Here is a 21,171-nt window from a genome sequence, read left to right on the forward strand (position 1 = left end):
AAATTATACTCTAGTGATGGATGCAGAATCCTGGGGATATATGAGAAACCACTGAATTTTACACTTTAAATAGGAAAACCTTACAATATGTGAATTATATCTCAAGAAAGCTGTTTTTAAAACAAGAAGAACCTAGGCTCATTTAGACGCGCACATCCTGGGGCTTCCCCAAAGCGGTAGCTGCGGCGGCCGCCCCTCGTAGGGGAAGGAGGGGTTTGGGAACGCGCCAAGGAAAGCGGCCATAACTCCCCAATTAGGAGAGAACGGCCCGAGGCCTTGCGGAGAACCTCTCCCTCCCCGAATCCAAGGCTCTCGTGGGTCCGCAGAGAAAACTGGCCCAGAAAAGACGCCAGGCCCCAATTACACTCACCACCCCGCGACAGCAGCCGCCTCGAACCGGAAGCCGCGGCGCCACGTTTATTATGGGAAAAGCGAAGTTTGAAAGGAAGTCGCCGGAACCATCTTTGCTGAAGGCAGGAAGCAACAAGGTAAGGCACTTACCGCCATCTTGACTGCGGGCATTGGCCCAGCCATCGATGCTTTCCGCAAACGGCTGATTTGGGCAATTTCTAGAGGTTTATTGATAAATGTGTTTGGTGGACACTAAAAGGAACAGGAAAAAATATTTTGAATGATTAAAACCTTGGATGTCTACATTTAAAAAAAAAAACACGAGAATGAAATTAACAAAGAGAATGTTAATATTTAAAAATGTTGCTTTCAGGTAGCTGTACACAATCGCCAGAACTGCAGGATCACGCAAAAGAGATGAGGGTCATTGTTCCATTTCATCATCTTCTTGAAAGCGTCCTGTACACTCACAGCCTCCTATAGATGCCTACGTTGTCATAGAACCCCATAAATTAGGAGTCCTAGCTGAGGTTTGACCAACTACCTGCCAGATACTTTAAGCTTAGGACAAGTAAGCTGGCTGATGTAGTGACCTTTCGAAGGCAAATTTAAAGATGCAGTTAGAAGTAAAACTAATTGTGAACTTTCCTTCACATTCAGACAAACCTAACACAACTGTAAATTTCACGTGTGCTTCCAGCTTTGTGCTTTGATAATCAGTGTATAATTTTAATCTTCACCTTTTTCCATGTAAGATATCTCACAAAAACTGCTCTTCCAAAGCAGCATGATAGATTGTGATTAGAGAAAGCCTGGAATTTCATTAAGTTCTTTTCCTGCCCGTTTTAGGAATGACAAACTCAAATATAATTGGATGAAATTTTCTGAGAATGCAACCATTGAAAATGATTTTAAAAATAACAAAAGGAAATTCCAGATCATGCATTGCACTCTCAGTTTTCATGTCTATTTCGTCTCCTTTAACCTCTGTTTCTGTCTTTGTATTCTTGACATTGACATTTTTGAAGAGTACAGATCAGTTATGTTGTAGAATGCCTCTAAATTTGAGTTAGTCTATTGATACCACCTAGTTCTCAATGGCATTGAACATTGCTGATCACTCCCTACCTCTGGAAAGCCCTTGTCCCTGAGTTTCCCTGATATCACTTTCTCCCAATTTTTCTCTTTCCTTTCTCAATCACCTAAATCTCCTCTACGGGCTCTTCTTTCTCTTCAATGTGGGCCTTTCTCAGGGTTCATGAATCATCTTCTCTTTTCCCTCCTGTGCAGATGATTCCCAAACCTCTAAGCCAGTCTCCTGAGATTCAAGTTAACATATCCTGCAGCACCTTTATCTCAACCTCTGCCACCTCCCAATCAACCTGCTTCTGTTGCCTGAAGACTGGGTTCACCTCATGCTGAGTATTGAGCTGAAAGACATAACTAAGCCAAAAATTGTAAGAAGGAAGGGTTTATCATTTTCAGCTAGTAAGGAGAACACCAGGATCTTTCGCAAAGCAGTGTCTCCCCAAACAGCACAGTTGGGGAATTTTTAAGCTAAGGGTACATGCATATTTATAGGGGAGTTTAAGCAGAAGAGAATTCAACATAGAATTGGGGCAAAAGTTGACAGAGTCTAAGCTTTTGTTGATTGAAGTCACGAAGGTCAGTAAAGTTCAATATCTTCATCCATTAGGTTCCAGTGGATCTGGTGGTTGAGTGCTGGTGTGTGTGTGTATGTGTGTGTGTGTGTGTGTGTGTGGCGGGGGGGGGTTGTTAAATTCTGCAAAACAGCTCAAGAAAGTGCTTCAGGTTAATCTTTACCAATGAAACAGAACTGGGAGTCTTTACAACAGATTTAATGTCTTTGTTATTGTTACTTCTGTTGCCTGAAAATAGTCATTTATTCCTGTATTCTTTTGTTCCCTTAAGATCATTAATTACTGAGACTCATTCAAGGGCAAGCATAGTGCCCAGGCTTAGCTCATGAGATGGCTTAGGCCAAAAATGGCTTCTCTTATGTCAAGAAAGCCATGCCTGGTTCTTTTCCTCTGGGGAACCCCTACTCTATCGACTTACACTCCCTGCTCCTCAGAATTTCCTGTCTCAGTGAGTCAGATCATTTAGTTGCCACCCAGACCAAAACTTTTTCTCCTCCTTTGTCAGCATGTCTAATATCCATCAGTAATCAAAGCATCTTGCAGATTCTTTCTCTTAAAGATCTGTTGATGAGATCTTAATTCTCTCTCTCCTCTCTGCAACTTTCTGAGTACAGCTCACGATTATCCATCACCTGGATGATGAAAGCTTTCCACCTCTCCTGAAGCCAGAGTTTTCTTTTCTTTTTTATTTTCCTTTCCTTTCTTTTCTTTTCTTTTCTTTATTTTGGTCCCACTGCAAGGTGCCAAGTCCTAACCACTGGACAACCAGGGAATTCTCCAGAGTTTTCTTTTTAAAATGAAAAGTAATCACACCACTCTCTTGCCCTCAGGCTAACACTCAATTTTTTTATCAATTTTTTTACTAAAAAAATTTGGCGGGGCGGGGGGGTGGGCGGGAGTCTATGCTGTGTGGCTTACAGGATTCTAGTTCCCCGACCAGGAATTGAACCCAGGCCTGTGCAGTGGAAGGGTGGACCTAATCACTGGACCACCAGGAAGTCCCCTAAGAGTCAAACTTCTTAACCAGACTTAGAGGACCCCTACTCCTTATCTCCCATTACTATCCCCAACCCTCCACCTACACTATTTTCTTTTCCTTAAATACTCTACACTTGCTCTCTCTCACCCCTGAGCTTTTTACCCCTACAATTTCCTCCCTTAGGAACACTCTTCTCTCCTCGGCTGCTGTCTCCATGCTTCTGATCCCAACTTTAAGGAATACTCCCAGGAACCTTCTCTGACTTGTCAAATATGAGTTAGTTGTCCTTCCCAGGAAGCTCACATTCCTCCTGATTATGCTAAACTCCTGTGCCCTTTCAGTTTCCCCCACTAGATTCTAAGTGTCTTGAGGGCAAGTGCTGTGTCTATTTCATACTTGTAGTCCAGAGAGCCGCCTAATGCCTCACATGTAACAGCTCAAGAAAGTGCTGTTATATTCAGGAATGAACAAGTCTCTTCCCAGGTCTCCTTCATTCCCCACCACATCCCACCCCACTCACCCTTACATCCTCCAAGAAGTCTAAGAAACATAACTTCTTCCTGACCTGTTATCAGTGAAATACCCCTGGAGCATTTTGCCACTGTCACTCTTACCCTGAAAAACAGGTTTGTTTGCTCATAAACAAATTCTCATTTATTCTCCTGTGGCCTTTCTGTGATAAGGTTTATCTTTACAATGAAAGCAATTTCCTGGAGCAAATTTCTGAAGTCTAGAATGACTTTCTTTGCCATATAGCACACCTCAGACCATCCTTTCTTACCACTTTCACTTGGTCAGTGCACGAGAAATGAAAACTAATTGAAGTCATCATCAAAACAAAATAGTTAATAATTGGGACCTTTAATCTGCAGAGACAGCAAAATAGTTTATTGCATTCCAAAAGGGCCAAAAGTGTTACCAAGTGCAAGCTTGCACTGCTCACCACACGACAGGCCAATAAATCAGGAGATAAGCTGTGAGGCAAGGAGTAGTGACTTTATTCAGAAAGCCAGCAGACAGAGAAGATGGAGACTAGTGTCCCCCAAAACCATCTTATTGGGGTTGGGATGCCAGTTTCTTTTATAGAACAGAGAGAGGGGGAGAAGGTGAGGAAGTAAAGTAAAGACCATTAGTTTTTCTTGGCTTGGCCAGCATCGGGGAGGGGATGTGTTAATTTCTTCTTTTCTGCAGCCATTCACAGGTGGGCAGTGTCAGATTGTCTCCCCATGAGCACTTTAGTTTAACATTCAGGCAGAGGATAGGGTTCCCTGAGGCAGGCCATCACGTTTGATTGTAATGTCAACTATGATTGGCACTTGCCTCTACAAAGATTAAATTATGTGCTGCTGCAGCTGCTGACTGTCAGCGCCTCCCTGAAAGGTGTTCAGTGGGGAGAGCTGAAATGAGGCACTCTGTGCTCTGTGCAAAACTGGCAGAAGAGGCCTTTAGATAGTTAAGTATTTTCAGGGGCCAACTTTATGGGCTCAATTCTTGTGTCTCCTCATATCCAGAAAAATACTAAGATCCTTCATGGTAACGACTGCTCCTTGTGACTAACAGTAAACTTCTGTAAACAATATGTGTTGATTGCATTTTTTTCCCTTTCACCAAAACCACATATATGATGAGCTTCCCCCCAGCCTCTTTGGAGCAGTTTCTCAGAGCTGTCTGGGATGCTGTCCCCCAGGCTGCAGTCCTCATTTTGCCCCAAATAAAACTTAACTTGCAACTCTCACTTTGTGCATTTTTTTAAGTCGACAATAACAAAAGCAACAAAAAGCAAAGGTTAAAGTCCAAGAAACAGATCCAACATGGAATCAGATGTTGCTCTTCCCTGTTACAAAAGGGAATGCTGTTTTGCCATTGATTGTATAATGACTGCATACATTGAGTTATATCACAGTCTCACAGAACTTTTATATTTCATAGTTGATTTTTCTGCCGTCACTAAGGAGGCTACTTCAGCCACATCTCTTTCAGCAGAAAGAAGTCACTTTAGGTGAAAGACCAAACTAGTTCTTTCAAAGTAGAATAATGCTCTTTGCAATGACCTTATCTCTCTTTGTCATTCTGAACCTTGATGTAATTGCTTTTCCATCACCTTTAGGAAAGAAGAAAGGAAATCTTACTTTGAGGGTTAGGTAATTGATGAATTTCAAGGCATCTTATTGTTTTTCAGTCATACAATATTATAAAGCCATAATTGAGCTGTAAGTTGATAACCAAGGAAAGAATATCAGATAGATATTCCCCGACTAGACTGCAAGATACATAAAGGTGGAGGTGTGGATTTCATAAGCTTGGACCTTAAGATCAAAAAATCAATGCTAGCACAATACTAGGCAAATAGTAAAGACTAAAAACACTGCTTGTTGGACATTCCATGACACTAGTGAAAAGCATCTATTCCTGGCACTTCTAGCCTATGAGGACTTAACAAATAACATGCGATTGCCTGATGATGGGCACAGGTATATCTGACCTGTGGCCCAGAGCCACTGTGGACTGTCTACATGCAACTGTGGTGCAAAAGGCACCTGAATGTACAGTCAGGAGACTGAGCTCCAATCCTAGCTCTCTTACTACCAATTCTATGACTGTAGCCATTTAACCTCTGTGAGCCTTAATTTTCCCATCTCTAAATGTTTTCCAGGACTATTAAAAACAAACAAAAACCTCTTGATGGAGTAATTGACTAGCTGATGGCCAAAAATTCTAAATTCATTTTTCTCCCAAATTAATGATTTGAGCAATACCAGTGTCTCCCTTGATGGAACAGGAAGAGGAGGATGACCAAATCTCTATGAACTCTTATCAATGGAGAAGGCACTGACTTAAATCTGCATAACAACCATATGCTTGTTTACTGTGCTTTTCCTGTAACCTCCCTTGACTGACACCCCCACCCTCACCATCCTCTTTTGTCTTTAGCTTAGGATGGTAATTAAGGTGAGAGTTTGGGCCATTTTGGTGAGTTACTCAGTTTTCCTGGGTCTCTCCCATGTACACATATTATTAAACTTTTATTTGATGTTCTCTTGTTAATCTGTCTCATGTCAGTTTAATTGTAGACCAGTCAGAAGAACCCAGAAGGATAGAGCGAAAGGTCTTCCTCCCCTACAGATGCTTATTATCCCTTGGGGTTTCTGTGGGCCAGTTATCTGGCAGTGGCGTGGTTAGAAGCAGTCACGTCCATACTGGCCTTTCCACAGAGCTATGAGTGTGCTCACAGCAAGGTGCCCGGATTCCTTGCAGCAGGGATAGCAAACTTTTTCTGTACAGGATCAGATAGTAAATATTTTAAACCTTGTGGGCCACCTCCAGTTTCTGTCACATATTCTTTTTTTAACTATATTTTAAGAATATAAAAAACAATCTTAGTTCACAGTTTATACAAAAACATTCTGCAGGCTGGATTTTGCCTGCAAACCCTAATTTGCTGATTCCCTGCCCTAGAGTAAGCAATCCAAGAGACCAAGATGGAAGCTGCCACCTCTTCAAAGGCCTAGCCTGTGAAGTCACACACTGTCCCTTCTAGTGTATTCTTTTGTCACATATGGCCTGATTCATTGTGGGAGGGGAACTACACAAGGGTTTGAAGACTGCTGAGGCAAGGATCATCTGAGGCCATCCTGGAGGCTGACTCACATGGTGTGTTTGAAAATGTCTGAGGAGCATACATTTGACTGAGTCTCCAAATGACTTTGTTATTATCTTTGACAATGACCTTCTGAAATAAGGAGAGACCATGCAGAGAACTGTGCTTACCGTAAAATATAAAATAATCTGTTGCTTGGTTTTCTTCTAAATTATTCCCTGAAAAGGTCTAGAAAGTAGCAAAGAATATAAATAACTAGATAGTGAGTGGAGACTATGATTTTCTTTTTTCTTTAAAAAATTTTTTTTGGCCATGCCACGTGGCATTTGGGGTCTTAGTTCCCCAATCAGGGATTAAACCTGCACGCCCTGCAATGAAAGTGCAGCATCTTAACAACTGGACTGCCAGGGAAGACCTGAGACTACGATTTTCTATCTTCAAAAACCCCACAACTCCTAACAAAATTATTTTTAAATAGTAGGCATTAAATAAATGTTTAATTAAAAAATGTGTATATCTATTTCCACAAAATAGCCCTTCTTTTCTTAATTCAACCCAATTATTTGGTATTCTGTAAGTCAAATAGTAAAGATTATTTAACTATCTCTTTCTCAGCCAGTTGTACTGACTGTATATAGATTCAATAAGATTTTTTTTCTGAGAAAAAAAGAAAAATGTAGGAAAAATCATATTTTAAAAAAAGTAGAAATACTTCACTGTCAAAGATATATAGCAATCATTCTTTTTTTTTTTCTTTTTAAATACCCACTTGTTGGGTATCTAAAAAAAATCATATTGTATCTATATAAAGTCAGTACAACTGGCTGAGAAAGAGATAGTTAAATAATCTTTACTCTGACTGCCCTGGTGGTCCAGTCATTAAGACTCTGCTTCCACTGCAAGGGTCCTGGGTTCGATCCCTGGTTGGGGAACTAAGATTCCCCCCCCCCCCCCCCCCCCGCCACACACACACACACACAAATTGAATATCCACTATCTTTTTGATGAAAACCTTTGAGTGATGTTCTCAATAATAGGTCTCAATGCCCAGATGTGAACAAATATGCAGAGAACTTGTACCTTGCTGAGAACTACTGGCTTCAGCTGGTTTTATCAGTAACTTTTGAGTCTCCAAATGATTTTGCTTGCCATTATCTTTGACAATGACCTTCTGAAATAAGGAGATAAGGTAAAACCACTTTCTTACGCACCACGATGGTTAAATCACAGGTTCAGTTACATGAGGCACCAAATTACTGACCTTCTCCTTCCTCCTAAAATGACCTATAGGAAGCCTGTGGGGTGCACTTTAGAGACCTGTGCAGATTGTGGGGTGTCCTCAAGCCTGCATTTCTCATCCTTAGCTGAAGGTAGCATTCCCCATGACACCTAAAAGCATTTCAGTCATTTGCCCTCTTCCAGTAAAAAGTAAATTACACTCACATTAATGTTTCACAAAATTTAATGTTGAAACTGTTGTCAACCCAAGTTCATGTGCCTGATGCACAGTGGGGCCAAACAAACTGAAACACCAGAGTTCAGAGCAGAGAGGTTTACTGCAAGGGCCAAGCAAGGAGTGTAGCTTGCTTGTGCTCAAAAGACCTGAATTCCCCAGTGGTTTGGGGGGAAGAGTTTTTAAAGACAAAATCTGTGGTGAGGGCTGTAGGTGTGTGACTTTCTTGTGATTGGCTGGTGGTGAGGTGACAGGGCAGTGCTCCAGGACTCTTGTGCTCAGGCTTAAGTCACCATCCTCCACCTGGGTGTGGGCCTCCATTCCTGTAGAACTCAGAAGTTGTATCAGATTGTTCTGTGTATCCACTGAGGAGGAACTAGGATTCAGCTTTATCGTTGCACTATTGTTTCTTGACTGCTTTTCCTTTGTTTCTGCATTTCCTCACTACTCTAACTAGTAGCTATTTGAATCTGCCCTTGGGAAGTAGGAAGCTGAGGCCTTTTTCTTACAAGTAAGAAATGGGAGCGCAGAAAGGCTTTTGTACCTGTAACACTGAGCAGGGCCCTGTGGGGCTCCTGGGCACAAGCCTTTCTGGGTCCCCCATTTCTTTGATGACAGGCAATAGGCTTCATTCAGCCTCCATGACATTCCCTGAGTTCCAACGGGCAGGTTCAAGCAGCTGTTCATTAGGGAGAGAGGGGATGTGAGACAAGGGAGAAACAAACAGTCAAGATAAACAATAGTGCAGCCCTGGAGCAGGGTCCTGGTTCCCCGTCAACAAATACACACAGCAATGTCTTTGAGCTATTTTGCCGATACCGAGACCCCCTCCAGGGGGGAGAAGTTAACGGTTAATGACAGCGTGCTGCCCACAAGCACACAGGCCCCAGACCGGTTGGAACAAGAAGGTTGATGATGCTGGCCCCCACGTACCTCACCACCAGCCCATCAGAAGAATGTCCACGAGCTGATCACACCCTCTCTGAACCATGACTATAAAACTTCTCACGACTCTCTCCAAGTGGGGACACATAGTTTTTCGAGGCAGGCGCCCGCTGTGTCCCCCATTGCCTGGCAAAGTAATAAAGCTATTTTCTGCTTCACCCAAAACTCCACCTCTGAGATTTGATTCAGCACTGGTGTACAGAGAAGCTGAGCTTTTGGCATCACCTGGGAGAGCCCTGCAGAGCCCTGCTCAGTTTCAAAACCGAGTTCCCCTAGAACTGAATTCCATTACCAAGTTTGTGATTCATCTCTCTATCCAAAACTTTATTCCCTTTCTTGTCCCCTCTGACCTCAGTCCTGTGCTAACTGAACACTAATCGACCAGTCAGATGACTACAATTGCAATTGTTGATAACATTATTAATGTACTAAAATTGCTATTCTAGACACCACCAATAATGTACAAGCTCAGGTTGTTTCTCCAGGGCAGGATGAGCTCGCAGACCCCCAAGCCATAGACCACCTATCCTGAGAATCGTAAACTGGAAAACTCCTGACTCGCAAAACCGAGAAACGTCACAGAAACATCACAAGACAATGATTAATCCCAGACTTTTTGTTTTTCTCTTTAGAAAAAGCCCTGAATCAAAGACCGAGATGGAGTGGATCTGAGGCTTGTCTCACACCCCCTTGCTTGGCTCCCTGCAGCCAGTGCTGCTCTTTCCTTCACCGCAGCCGCCATCAGTAGATTGACTGTGCTGCGAGTTGGGCAGGTGGCCCTGAGTTCACTATGGTAATGTGTATGTTCTGAAAGTTCCCTTGAGTTGTGCAAGTCTTCCTTTTCCAGTCCTGGAAAGTGTAGTTCTAAATGTTAGACACTGAGAAGGTCTTCCTAAGCATTATACAAACCCCAGAGGTGGAGAAAAAGAGTGAGGATTTGACTTCATAGAAGTATGAAAGGCACCCTAAAGACACGTTGGAGCCACAAAAAAATCAGACAAGGAGCTAATGTCCATGTTATGAAACAAGTGGAAAGATGTCCACGGTCAGTTGTTAAATGTGACAAGCAGAGTTCTAAGGCAGTTGCACGAATGTGTATAGAAAAATTGCAGTCAGTATACACCGGCTGTCTCTGGGAAGTATCTTTAGGAAGCAGGATAGGGTGGGGCTGAGTGAAGAGTTTACTTTATAAACATCCATATTTTTTAGATTTTTTTTTTACAGGTACAAATTACTTTTGTAATTCAATACAACTATCATGCATTAATAATAACTAAGTTTGGTAGAGAATTCTAGACTGCTTAGGGCATTAATGAAATGGACTTCCTCATTGAATCATTTGTAACAATGCTGTAAGGTACTATTATTATGCCCATTTTACACATGAGGAAACTGAGGCACAGGGAATGTAAGTAACTTGTGACAGAGCTCGTAAGTAGCTGGCTAAAAAGATGTTAAATATATAAACTGCAAAGAATGTGATTGACTATCCTAAAAGGAACCAGAGTTACTATTCCCAGCTTTAGAGAATAATTTAAAAGTGAGTTTTAATTAAACAAAATTGAACTGGAGGACACTAAATTCATAAATTATTTTTTAAAAACATGGTTAAAATAGAGCAGACACAGTCCTGTACTGGATATCTGTGACCCAAATGTGTATATGCTATAAAACCTCCGTGTCAGAGCGCCTCATTGCTAATGTGGCCTATTTAAAGGACAAGAGAGGGAAAATCACTAAAGCATAAATGAGAAGTGTGTAATTACAAAGTGTAAATGCTCCAAATCAATTGATGTTGAAAATAAAAGATGTAGAGACATCCTCTTCATTGGGTTTATTATCTTAAATTGGCCCCCTCCTTTGTTGTGAGGGATGCAGGTGACCCTCCAGGAGTTCCTGATGCTCATGTTCTACAAGAAGGAGGGAAGGAAACTGTCTTCTCCGAGGGCCTTAAGGCAACATTAGAAACATACTTTCCCTTTGCTTTCAAAGCAACTGCCATGGCTCCCTCCTTGTTCTCTGAAAGAGAGATGCTCTCACCCACTGTCCCCTGATAATGTCCAGTTATAAATACCCATTATCAGGAAGCCCTTTGAGCAGACAGAAACCCACTAACCCCCAAAGCAGACAATGAGTCAGATGTTCCTAAAGTTCCAAAGGGCAGAGCCAACCTCTCAGGAGGGTGAAATGGGAGACTACCTATTAGGTCATTTGAACAGCACAAGGTAGAACATTCTGCCTCAGAGTATCTTTCATCATGCTTTGTATGAGAAGTTCCACCATTAGAAATGCATTCCTTTGAATCGTGTGGAGTCCTCCTTCAGAATGAAAATAGTTTCCCATCAGCTCTCCACATTGGCAGTCAGTTCAAAGTTGAATCATTGGGAATAATTCCTAGAAGGCCCCTGGCCCTCGAGTCTGGGGTCTGAGTGGCCTGCTTAGGAGACAGACACAGACCATCTCGCCTTGGGCCACCCTAGATCCTGAGGGCTCTAGGCCTTTCAGGTCAGTGTGTCCCTACACAAACAAGGCCAAGCTGACAGGCTACTTTCCAAATGCGTGCGAACCCCAGGCTATGGCTCGGTTCCCACTGAAGTCACCTCCCTCCCCAACTGGGAACAGCAGTTTCCGGAAATAACCACCAAGCAAAGCAGACTGTGACTCACCAGCATCCTTTCTCTTTTCTGGTTTAAGCTTCTGGAGAAGCACAGATCTGGGCTCAGGCAGTGCTTAAATGCAGACATGAGCTTCCCAGGCAGGACATCTGGAGGCTTTTCCTTCCTCTGAACCCCAGAAGACTGGCTTTTTGTTTTTTCTTTTAAATTATATTGTAACTACAGATTTCCTAATCCTTTCCACAGAGAATAAGTCAATATTCTGGTCTGACTAAGGATCATTACCTCCTCAACAAGCATACCTTTTCCCCTCTGCAAAAAAGAACTCACTGCATCCACATTCTTTCTCTGGACATACAGCATACCATCCCCTAAGCTCCAGCACCACCAAACTAAGGGCCATTCCCCCCAGCCTAGGTGGGAAGAGGTTTTCATAACAGAAAAACATTAATGTACATTTTTTAAAATTTATTTATTTATTTACTGGCTGTGTTGGGTCTTCATTGCTGCATGCAAGCTGTCTCTAGTTGCGGAGAGCAGGGGCTGCTCTTGATTGCGGTGTGTGGGCTTCTCATTGTGGTGGCTTCTCTTGTTGCAGAGCACGGGCTCTAGAGCTCAGGCTTGGTAGTTGTGGCTCATTGGCTTAGTTGCTCTGTGGCATGTGGGATCTTCCTGAACGAGGGCTCAAACCCGTGTCTCCTGCATTGGCAGGCAGATTCTTAACCACTGCGCCACCAGGGGAGCCCTTAATGCACATTTAATCTATAGAGTGCATGGGGCTGGGGGGATGGGCAAGGCAGAAACTAGCAAAGTGCAGATGTTTAGATGTCTACTGCCCCACAGTCAGTCAGCCAGCCAGCCAGGTGAGAGGCAGACACACCCCATGTCCCAGCCCCTTCAGTGAATCATCTCAGAGATTAATAGCATTAGGAAGCATTAGGACTTTGAGCTTTGCACAAGGATTTACTCACCCAGCCACGTCACAAAAGGCAGTGAGAGCCTGCCCTGATTTAAAAATTTAGCGATAAGCTAAACTTATCGCTAGACTTCTAACAGTTGTCTCTAACATTCCTCCCAGAATCTTCTGAGTTTCTCTGTCTCTTGCTGTGGCTGATTGTGCTCTCCCATTTCACCTGAAAAACTTAAGGAACCGGACATAATATTTTTCATTCAAATTAACTGCTTCCTGCTGATTGGTCCTTCCTTTCCTCCTTCCTTCTGGATCTCCAGGAAAAAAGTTCTTTTTTTTTTTTGGCCACGGGATCTTTGTTCCCCAACCGGGGATGGAACCCGGCCCCTGGCAGTGAAAGGACTGAGTCCTAACCACTGGACTGCCAGGGAATTCCTGAAAAAAAGTTCTCACAAAGATGGAGTTAATTAGATAGAACTTCTTTCCCCTGAGGATACAATAGAAAGTCAAATAACTCAGTTTGCAAGGACTGCCAGGGAAAGTCACTCATGCAGCACAACGGCTCCTTTGTGAATTCACCCTCACCAGCTGCACTCACCCAACAGGCTCTGGTCTTTCCTCGCATCTCTCTGGTCTGTGCAGGCTCCTCCCCTTCATTTCAAATTTCTCTTCTCTCCCTCTCAGCTGCTGACATGCTTCCTAATGCTATTAAACATCCAGCCCCATCAAGATCCAGACTACCTGCTACTCTTTCCCTCCATTTAACACAGAAGTTACCAACAGTTCCTTTTTGTCTGTCTTTGCCCTGTTCACAGGATGTCACCCTAGGGATGTTCCCTCCCCTCTTTCTTCTCTGGCCAATTGCTCCCTCTCAACTTGTCCTTTACATCTATATCTATCTATCCATTCCTTTACCTGTAATACACATAATATGTATAATACAAGAGCAAATATTTTCTCCAACTTTGTTATTGGTCTTTCGACTTTATGACTTTTTTTGTTTGTTTGCTTGCTTATTGTGTTTTTGGCCATGCAAAAGTTTCTTTTTAAATAATAACATTTATCAATCTTTTCTTTTATTGCATCTAGATTTTGAGTTAGAAATACCTTTCCCGGGGCCTTCCCTGGTGGCAGTGGTTAAGAATCTGCCTGCCAATGGGTTCAAGCCTTGGTCTGGGAAGATCCCACATGCCGTGGAGCAACTAAGCCCATGTGCCACAACTATTGAGCACCCATGCCACAACTAGTGAAGCCCTCAAGCCTAGAGCCCATGCTCCACAACAAAAGATGCCACTGCAATGAGGAGCCCACACACCACAATGAAGAGTAGCCCCTGGTCTCTGCAACTAGAGAAAGCCCGCGTGCAGTAACAAAGACCCAACACAGCCAGTAAATAAACAGATAAATTTAAAAAACAAAACAAAAACAACCATTCCTCAGTCCTACATCCTTCTCTAGCTTTTGCCTTAGCAAGAAAGTTACGTGCCCAGTTAAAAGTTAGGGAGAATGAATAATGGGGGTCAAATAACAGTCTCTGCCCCAGCATGTAATCAGAAGGACTAAAGGAGGAGTTTGTGTTGCAGGGAATGAAATTGGGAAAAACTTCATGGATTGAACCAGTATTCAGGTTTGTGGTGCCTACCCACAGATGGCCAAGTGCTCCACAGCTGCACAGGTAGTGGCCAAATGGGTGATTGTTAACCCTGCACTGGGGCCTGGTCAGCTGCCTCCTTCACTCCCATAAAGGCTGTTCTAAACCTTCACCACTCTTCTAAAGCCACTGTCCTCCCACCTCTGTGACCTCTGTCAACCCAGAAAAAATGAAGCTTTCCATCCCCATATCTACAGCCTATCTCTACTATTCACCCCCAAAACACCTATCTTCTAGGTTTTTTGGTTTTTTCTTTCTTTCTTTGTTTTATGGTGCCCTTTCTCCTGGTCAAGATAATTCCTGCCCCTCGGGAACCACTGTCTATATTGAAAAGATCTTGAGATGGAGAGATGATCCTGGGTTATCTTGGTGGGACCAACGTAATCACAAGGTCCTTATAAGAGGGAGGTAGGAGGGTCAGAGTCAGAGAAGGAGATGTGGGGATGGAAGCAGAGGTGAGAGAGACAGAGACAGAGAGACAGAGGGACAGACAGAGAGAGACAGACAGACAGAGAGAGGCAGACAGACAGACAGACAGAGAGTTGAAGAAGCTACCCTGCTGGCTTCAGAGATGGAGGAAGGGTTACAAAACAAGAAATGCAGGCAGCGCCTTGAAGCTGAAAAAGGCAAAAGAAGAGATTCTTTCTTGGCACTTCCAGAAGGAATTCAGTCCTGCTGATCCGTTTTAGACTTCTGACATCCAAAACTGAAAGGTACTAAATTTCTGTTATCTTAAACCACTAAATTTGTGGTAATTTATTACAGCAGCAATCGATACAAACCACTTATTTTTGTTGTTGTTTGTTTCAGAAACTAAACAAGACTTTCGGTAAAAGTGTTTGGAGAAGAATTCTTTCTACAAATATTTACAGATTGAGATTGGATCAACGTGACAGGATTTTAAATGAAGCCCTGGACATTGACTTCCGGAAGCAACAGACGAAGCTATGGAGAAGAACAACAGTCTGAGATCACTGCTGGAAAATCAACTTTCCTTCTGCTTAGGACACAACTGCTCACATGGGGTGTAACAAATATACCGCATGACATGTGCACTGCTTAAACTTGTTGTGACAGGTCTGGATTGTGTGTTTTGTTTTTTTTTTGGCACACAGGCTTAGTTGCTCCGTGGCATGTGGGATCTTCCTGGAGCAGGGATCAAACCTGTGTCCCCTGCATTGGCAGGTGGATTCTTAACCACTGCGCCACCTAGGAAGCCCTGGATTGTGTTTATGTGAATGAAAATAAGCTTTAAATTTGTCCAGGAATTCATTGACACCTCTGACCCTGGGTTCATGAAAGAGTGATGGATACCAAGTCTGAATAGACTATTCAAATCTCCTGAGTAATACTGTGAAATTGGGCATGCCCAAGTGCTACAATTCCCTACAACTAAAAAAAGGAATAATTTACTATTTCGTACATGTGCTGGGGTATATGAATAACAAGATTCTCTTGAGAAATGTCTGAATCACATCTTCTGTTTGCACCTTTAGATTGACTTGCTTCCCTTCTCCACCCTGCTCTGTGCCCTGGGAGGCTGGCCTAACATGGACAGATTCTGCAGGCTCCTTGGGCTTCCTTGCCTTCTGGCCTGAGAGTTTGTCAAAAGAAAAGTCCTGGTTTATGATCAAAGAAGTAAGAAGAGTGAAGAGGAAGTATATGTTCTTCTGGCTTCCTCTCAAATAAGCTAGTACTTATTTAGCGTAGCTTTGTACTCCTTGATTCAGAGTCTGCTTCTGGGGAAATCCAACCTAAGACAGCATGGTATCAGGGAACTGCCCCATTTTCAGGATGGGCTCCCATAGTCTTGCTTGTACTACCCGTAGCTGGCTGGACCCATCAGATTCTGTATCCCTGGAAACTTGTATTGGAACAGAGAGGATTTTGGTCAGTGTCTGCAGGAGCCTGGGATACCCACATGTGAACGCAGGAGCTTTACAAAGTCATAGTGTACCAAGTGGATAGGAGAAGCAGAGGAAGGCAGTGTGCAGGATGGGGTGGGAGTGGGGTGGGGTGGGAGGCCAGGAGAGACACAGAGAGAGAGAGGGAGGCAGAGGAGAAGAGAATGGGCCTGAGAATCAGAGAGGAGAGAGGCTCCCTGTTCCAGGCTCCCTCCCTTCCTAAAGCCTTCCTACATCCAGCTCCCGGTCTCTGAATTATGCTGATGTAGGTATTATATAGGCATAAATTCTCCCTTGTCTCTTAAGTTAGCTCAAGTAACTTCTATAACATTCTACAAAGAGTCAATTAATCCAGAAAAGTATCATGAAATTATACCCACGCTCTCAGTGAACCAGAAAGTTCTGCTCCACTACACAGCCTGTGAGAATTTCCTTCTCACAGTGCTGAAAGCACAATGGCTGTTAATCTCCCCACAGGTGAATGAACAAGTCTTCAAGGACCCTCCGGCATTCACAAAACCTGGCCTAAAGACCTGGCTGTTACACAGAGCGAGATGTCTGCGGTCTAAAACAACCTAGAATGGAACAATTTATCCCCTAATTACTCTGGCTGGAGCAGTGCAAGCTCACCAAGCTGCCTCAGATTTAGTGATACGTGGCTGGAGGAGGAATTCGGGGGAAGCCAAACATGCAAGAGCAGGAACAGACTGATACCAATTCTGCAAGCTCCCCATTGCCTACCTGGGCCTCCAGGGATCTGAATCCTCAGCCTCTCTAGCTCTACCGCTGGGCCACCTGTGTTGGGGTGGGGTAGGCAGCACTCCATTTGGGGGCAGCTCTCTGTTTTGGGGCAGCAGCTGTACTCTGACCAAAAGTATCCTCTTCCTAGCAGCCTATCAAAGTTCGTAAAATTCTCATTATGGACTTGTGCTTTTGGTTGAGATATAATCTCCAGTATGTCACTGCTGAAGTATGGATATAATATAAAAGTGCAGAAAAAGACTGGAAAAATAGGCATTACTGATTGAGCTCTGCCATGCTGGGCAGGTCATGGAGAGCTCAGTGCCCCAGGCTTGGTGACAGAGATCCTCACTGCCACTCCATCCTCCACAGGTGCCCATCCACACAGATCTGTCCCACTGAGGTCCTGCCACCTCTCAGGAAATCTTGCATGGGCAGGGGCTGGCTCCACCTCCTCTTCTTCTCCCAGTGGGAGGGTGGGGCTTACTGTGGCCAGAGTGGGGAAGTCCAACACCGTCCTCCACCTTACCCCGGAAAAAGAAAACCTCTTTCTCTTTCCTCTCTGGGACAATCGATATAATGCCCCAGTGGACCCCCGTCTAAACAGATGTCGGAGGGAATGTCTTCAACCCCTATGTTCCTGGTCAAAGGAAGCTTGACTGGCATGTCCCTGCTGTTCAGGGTAGAGTAGCAGCAGGAAGGTTTCTTTTCATACTTTTTGGTGTTCAAGAAAGGGATTGCACAAAAGAAAGAAGCCTTGAATAAAGTCAAGCTGAAATCTGAGTAAAAAGAAAAACAAAGAAAGAAAGAAAGAAAGAAAGAAAGAAAGAAAGAAAGAAAGAAAGAAAGAAAGAAAGAAAGAAAAAGAAAAGGAAAGGAAAGAAAGAAGCCTTAACGTGTCTTAAACTTGGTTTGAATTAGATTCATTCATTTGCTGAACAAGTGTCTGTTGAGTGCCTACCCTGGGCACTGGGAATACAAGAAACAGGCTCCTGCTTTTGTGGAACTTAGAGATTAAAGGAGATGGATATAGATCAAATAGTCACTCCGAGATAGTGTTTCCAACTAGGGGCAATTTTGCCTTCGAGGGGACATTTGGGAATGTCTGGAGACATTTTTATCAGAACCAGAGGGGTCGCTACTGGCATCCAGTAAGTAGAGGCCAAGGATGCTGTTAAACATCCTCTAATACACAGAACAACCTCTCCATAATAAAGAATTATCTGGCTCAAAATATCAACTGAAGCAATGATGAGAAACCCTGTACTAAGGCAGTGGCTCTCAAAGTGTGGTCCCTGACAGGCAGCAAACGCATCACCTGGGAACTTGTTAGAAATGCAAATTCTTAGGCCTTACCCTAAATCTACTGAATCAGAAATTCTGGGGTAGAAGCCAGCATTCTGTATTTTAACAAGCCCTCCAGGGGATTCTGAGGCACACTAATGTTTGAGAACCACTGAATTAAGGAATGAAAGAATCTGGGACTTCCCTGGTGGCGCAGCAGTTAAGACTCTGTACTCCCAATGCAGGGGGCCAGGATTCAATCCTTGGTCAGGGAACTAGATCCTACATGCATGCTGCAACTAAGAGTTCACATGCCACAACTAAGGAGCCAGTGAGCCACAACTAAGGAGCCAGCTGGCCACAATGAAGGAGAACATGTGCTACAACTAAGAAGCAGGCAAGCCGCAATGAAGGAGCCCACAAGCCATAACTAAGGAGCCCACCTGCCACGACTAAGACCCAGTGCAATCAAATAAATAAATAAATAAATAAATAAATAAATAAATAAAATATATTTTTTAAAAAAGAATGTATCACTACAAAATGTAGCAAATGTTCTGAAGGAAAAGCATCCTGGACCAGTGCTACTCAAAAAGTGGTTTGCCCACTAGTGGCAGCAGGAGCATCATCAGAGAGCTTGTCAGAAATACAAAGCCTTGGATCTCAGCCTAGACCCGCTGAATCATGGGGAGATACATAGGGGCCAGATCAAGAAAATCCCTGGAGGCCGTTCTTAGTAATTAGACTTTACATGATGGGAAATTGGAGAGCTCTGAATGATTCAAGTTCCGGCAATAAACAGGAATAAGTTGGAGAAAAGATTAGAGGCAGGGAAGCCAGTTGGGAGGTTAATGAGGTGACTCTGTAGGCATGTGAACTAAGGCAGAGGCAGCAGGGATAGAATGAAGCACATGAGAGGAAACCTCAGGAGGCAGAGTGCAGAGGATGTGGTGACTGACTGGATTAGGGAATGAAGGGGTGTCAGGAATTCTTTTGGCTGAAAGTAACAAAAATCTTCAACTTAGAATGGCTTTACAAACGAGGAGTTTGTTTTTCTTTTATAACAAGAAGTCTACACTGAGGCCACTGCCACCTCTGATTCAACAATATCAATTCAGTGATTCGACAGCACCAAGGTTGGTGTCCCTGTGATCCTCTTGGCCTTTCCTTAATATTTGTCAGCTCATAGCCACAAGATGGTTGCTGCCTCTTCAGGCATCTTGTCTGTGTTCAGGGACAGAAGGAGGAAATAAGGAAGACAGGGTGCATTCCTTCTAACAAGAAAGCAAAAGTTTTTGCAAAACCACTTGCAGATTTCTGTTTATTGGAGTGTTAGAAAGTGTTTATCATCAACATCTCATAGCAGAGAAAGTTTTGGGGAATCGGTATTAAACCCTTCAACCTGCAGTATCTGTAAGGGAGGAAAGAGTAATCTTGAATGACTCTGGCTTGAGTGAATGGGGAGACGCTGGCACCATCCCCTAGGCTAAGAAAGACATGAGAAGGAAGAGGTTTGGAAAGGGAAGAGTCACCCCCGCAAATTCCCTTTGCCAGGTAACGGAGTGTAAGAGTTCTCAGGGATAAGGACATAGATATCTTGGAGGGGCCTAATTCCACCCACCATATTGTTATTGGGGTTATTCCCTTGATATCACAATTTATAAACATTCTAACCTAATTAAGAAGGAGGAGGTCTATCACTCTGTGCATTTTCAGGTGATCGTAGGAATCCCTATAGTGTTTGAGTCTACCAGCAGACATTTACAGGAAATGCGGTGAACTGAGAGAGCACCCTTGCCCTTTCAGAGTTGAGGATGAATTTGGAATAGAGTTGGGTGCCAGAGAAAGGAGGAGAAGAAAGAGGAGCAGGAGAAATTGGGGCAGAAAAGTCTCAGCCAGCTGCAAAGAGCGGTTGCATTACGCCTCTAAACAGGTAGAAAATTTGGTTCTGGGAGGGAACAAAAATGATGTTAGGCATCTGTGCTGCATGTAACCCAAGGATCCATTTGTTAGTTTGAGGCCAGTTCTCCAGAGAGACTTCCTGCTTCAGTGATTCTTGGCTTTGCCAAATTTTGTTTGTCCCAAGCTTCTCCCTGAGTCTGCTGTCGATCTGACCAAGTTTCCCATCCCACTTACTCTAAGTCCTCTCAGTTTAGATTTTATACAGTTCCAGGTTTAAAGGAGGACTTATTATTATCAAAGCATGTGTACTTACCAGTCATTCTCAGTTTCTCTGTCTTGGCTCTTTACAAATAAACACAGTGTTCTATTTTTCCCTTCACCAGTCTACAGGAAAAAGGATGTTAGTTATTTTTGTTTAAACTAAGCAAGCAAATTCAAAGGCCAGAGATATTTTTAGCCTCTACACTAGATATTTTTAGCGTCTACACTACATATGAGAAAAAATAAAATGAATTTTATGCCCACTACGGCACCTCGTATTCTCAAAACATGGTCACAATTAGTATCTCCCCTCTCCCTCATCTTACAGTGTAACTGACCCTCCTCCCCTCGAGAGGTGCAGCCTGCGTGCCCTGTCCTTCAGTCTGGGTGAGCATGTGACTGTGGTAGAATTGACTCTATGTGTGACTTCTAAGGCTAGATCATAAAAGATAGCTCAGCTTTGCTCAGCTTCTCCTGGGATACTCACTCCTAGAACCCAGCCTCCTCGCTATGAGGAAACCCGGAGACGCAGACAGACTGCATCCTGGTGTCCCAGCCCAGCCCAGCGCAGCTGAGTTCTCAGCCACCAAGCACTCCCACATATGTGAGTGAGAGACCTTCAGATAATGTCAACCTCAAACTGTCAAGTCCCTCCCTGATGTTTAAATCTTCCCAGATGAGGCCCCAAGCGCCATGGAGCAGAGACAAGACATCCCTCTGTGCCCTTTCCGAATCCCTGGCTCTGGGATCCATAATTATAATAAAATTGGGGTTGCTTTGTGCTGCTAAGCTTGGAGCAGTCTGCATTGCTGTGATGGCTATTGGAACACTCAGGTTAGACACAAATGTAGAAAGACGCATTCTTGCCAGCAAACACAATAACTTTAACAAGATGCCTGAATCTTACCATTTTTCC

At 43.5% G+C, this 21,171-nt stretch overlaps 1 protein-coding gene and 1 long non-coding RNA gene across 7 annotated transcripts in view; one reads left to right on the forward strand and one right to left on the reverse strand.

Annotated features, from left to right (window-relative positions):
* Positions 1 to 20,326, reverse strand: part of SHLD1 (shieldin complex subunit 1) — a 120,173-nt gene extending 99,847 nt beyond the window's left edge. The window contains exons 1-3 of one of the 6 annotated variants that reach the window (XM_057702666.1): positions 13,111 to 13,134; positions 5,043 to 5,092; positions 502 to 603 (exon numbers count right to left, since the gene is read on the reverse strand). The gene's annotated coding sequence lies outside the window, so the exon portion shown is untranslated. Of the gene's footprint in view, positions 1 to 370; positions 414 to 501; positions 604 to 5,042; positions 5,093 to 13,110; positions 13,135 to 20,307 lie in introns of those variants that run through there. The other 5 variants (XM_057702668.1, XR_009048438.1, XM_057702667.1 and 2 more) reach the window with 5 other exon arrangements.
* LOC130833243 (uncharacterized) lies at positions 250 to 15,212 on the forward strand. Its single transcript, XR_009048439.1, has 3 exons — positions 250 to 488; positions 9,620 to 9,780; positions 14,974 to 15,212. It is a non-coding gene; the product is annotated as an uncharacterized LOC130833243 (long non-coding RNA).
* Positions 20,327 to 21,171: the final 845 nt, after the last annotated feature.

Source organism: Hippopotamus amphibius, chromosome 12, assembly GCF_030028045.1.
Source record: "Hippopotamus amphibius kiboko isolate mHipAmp2 chromosome 12, mHipAmp2.hap2, whole genome shotgun sequence".
Taxonomy (NCBI): Eukaryota; Metazoa; Chordata; class Mammalia; order Artiodactyla; family Hippopotamidae; genus Hippopotamus; species Hippopotamus amphibius.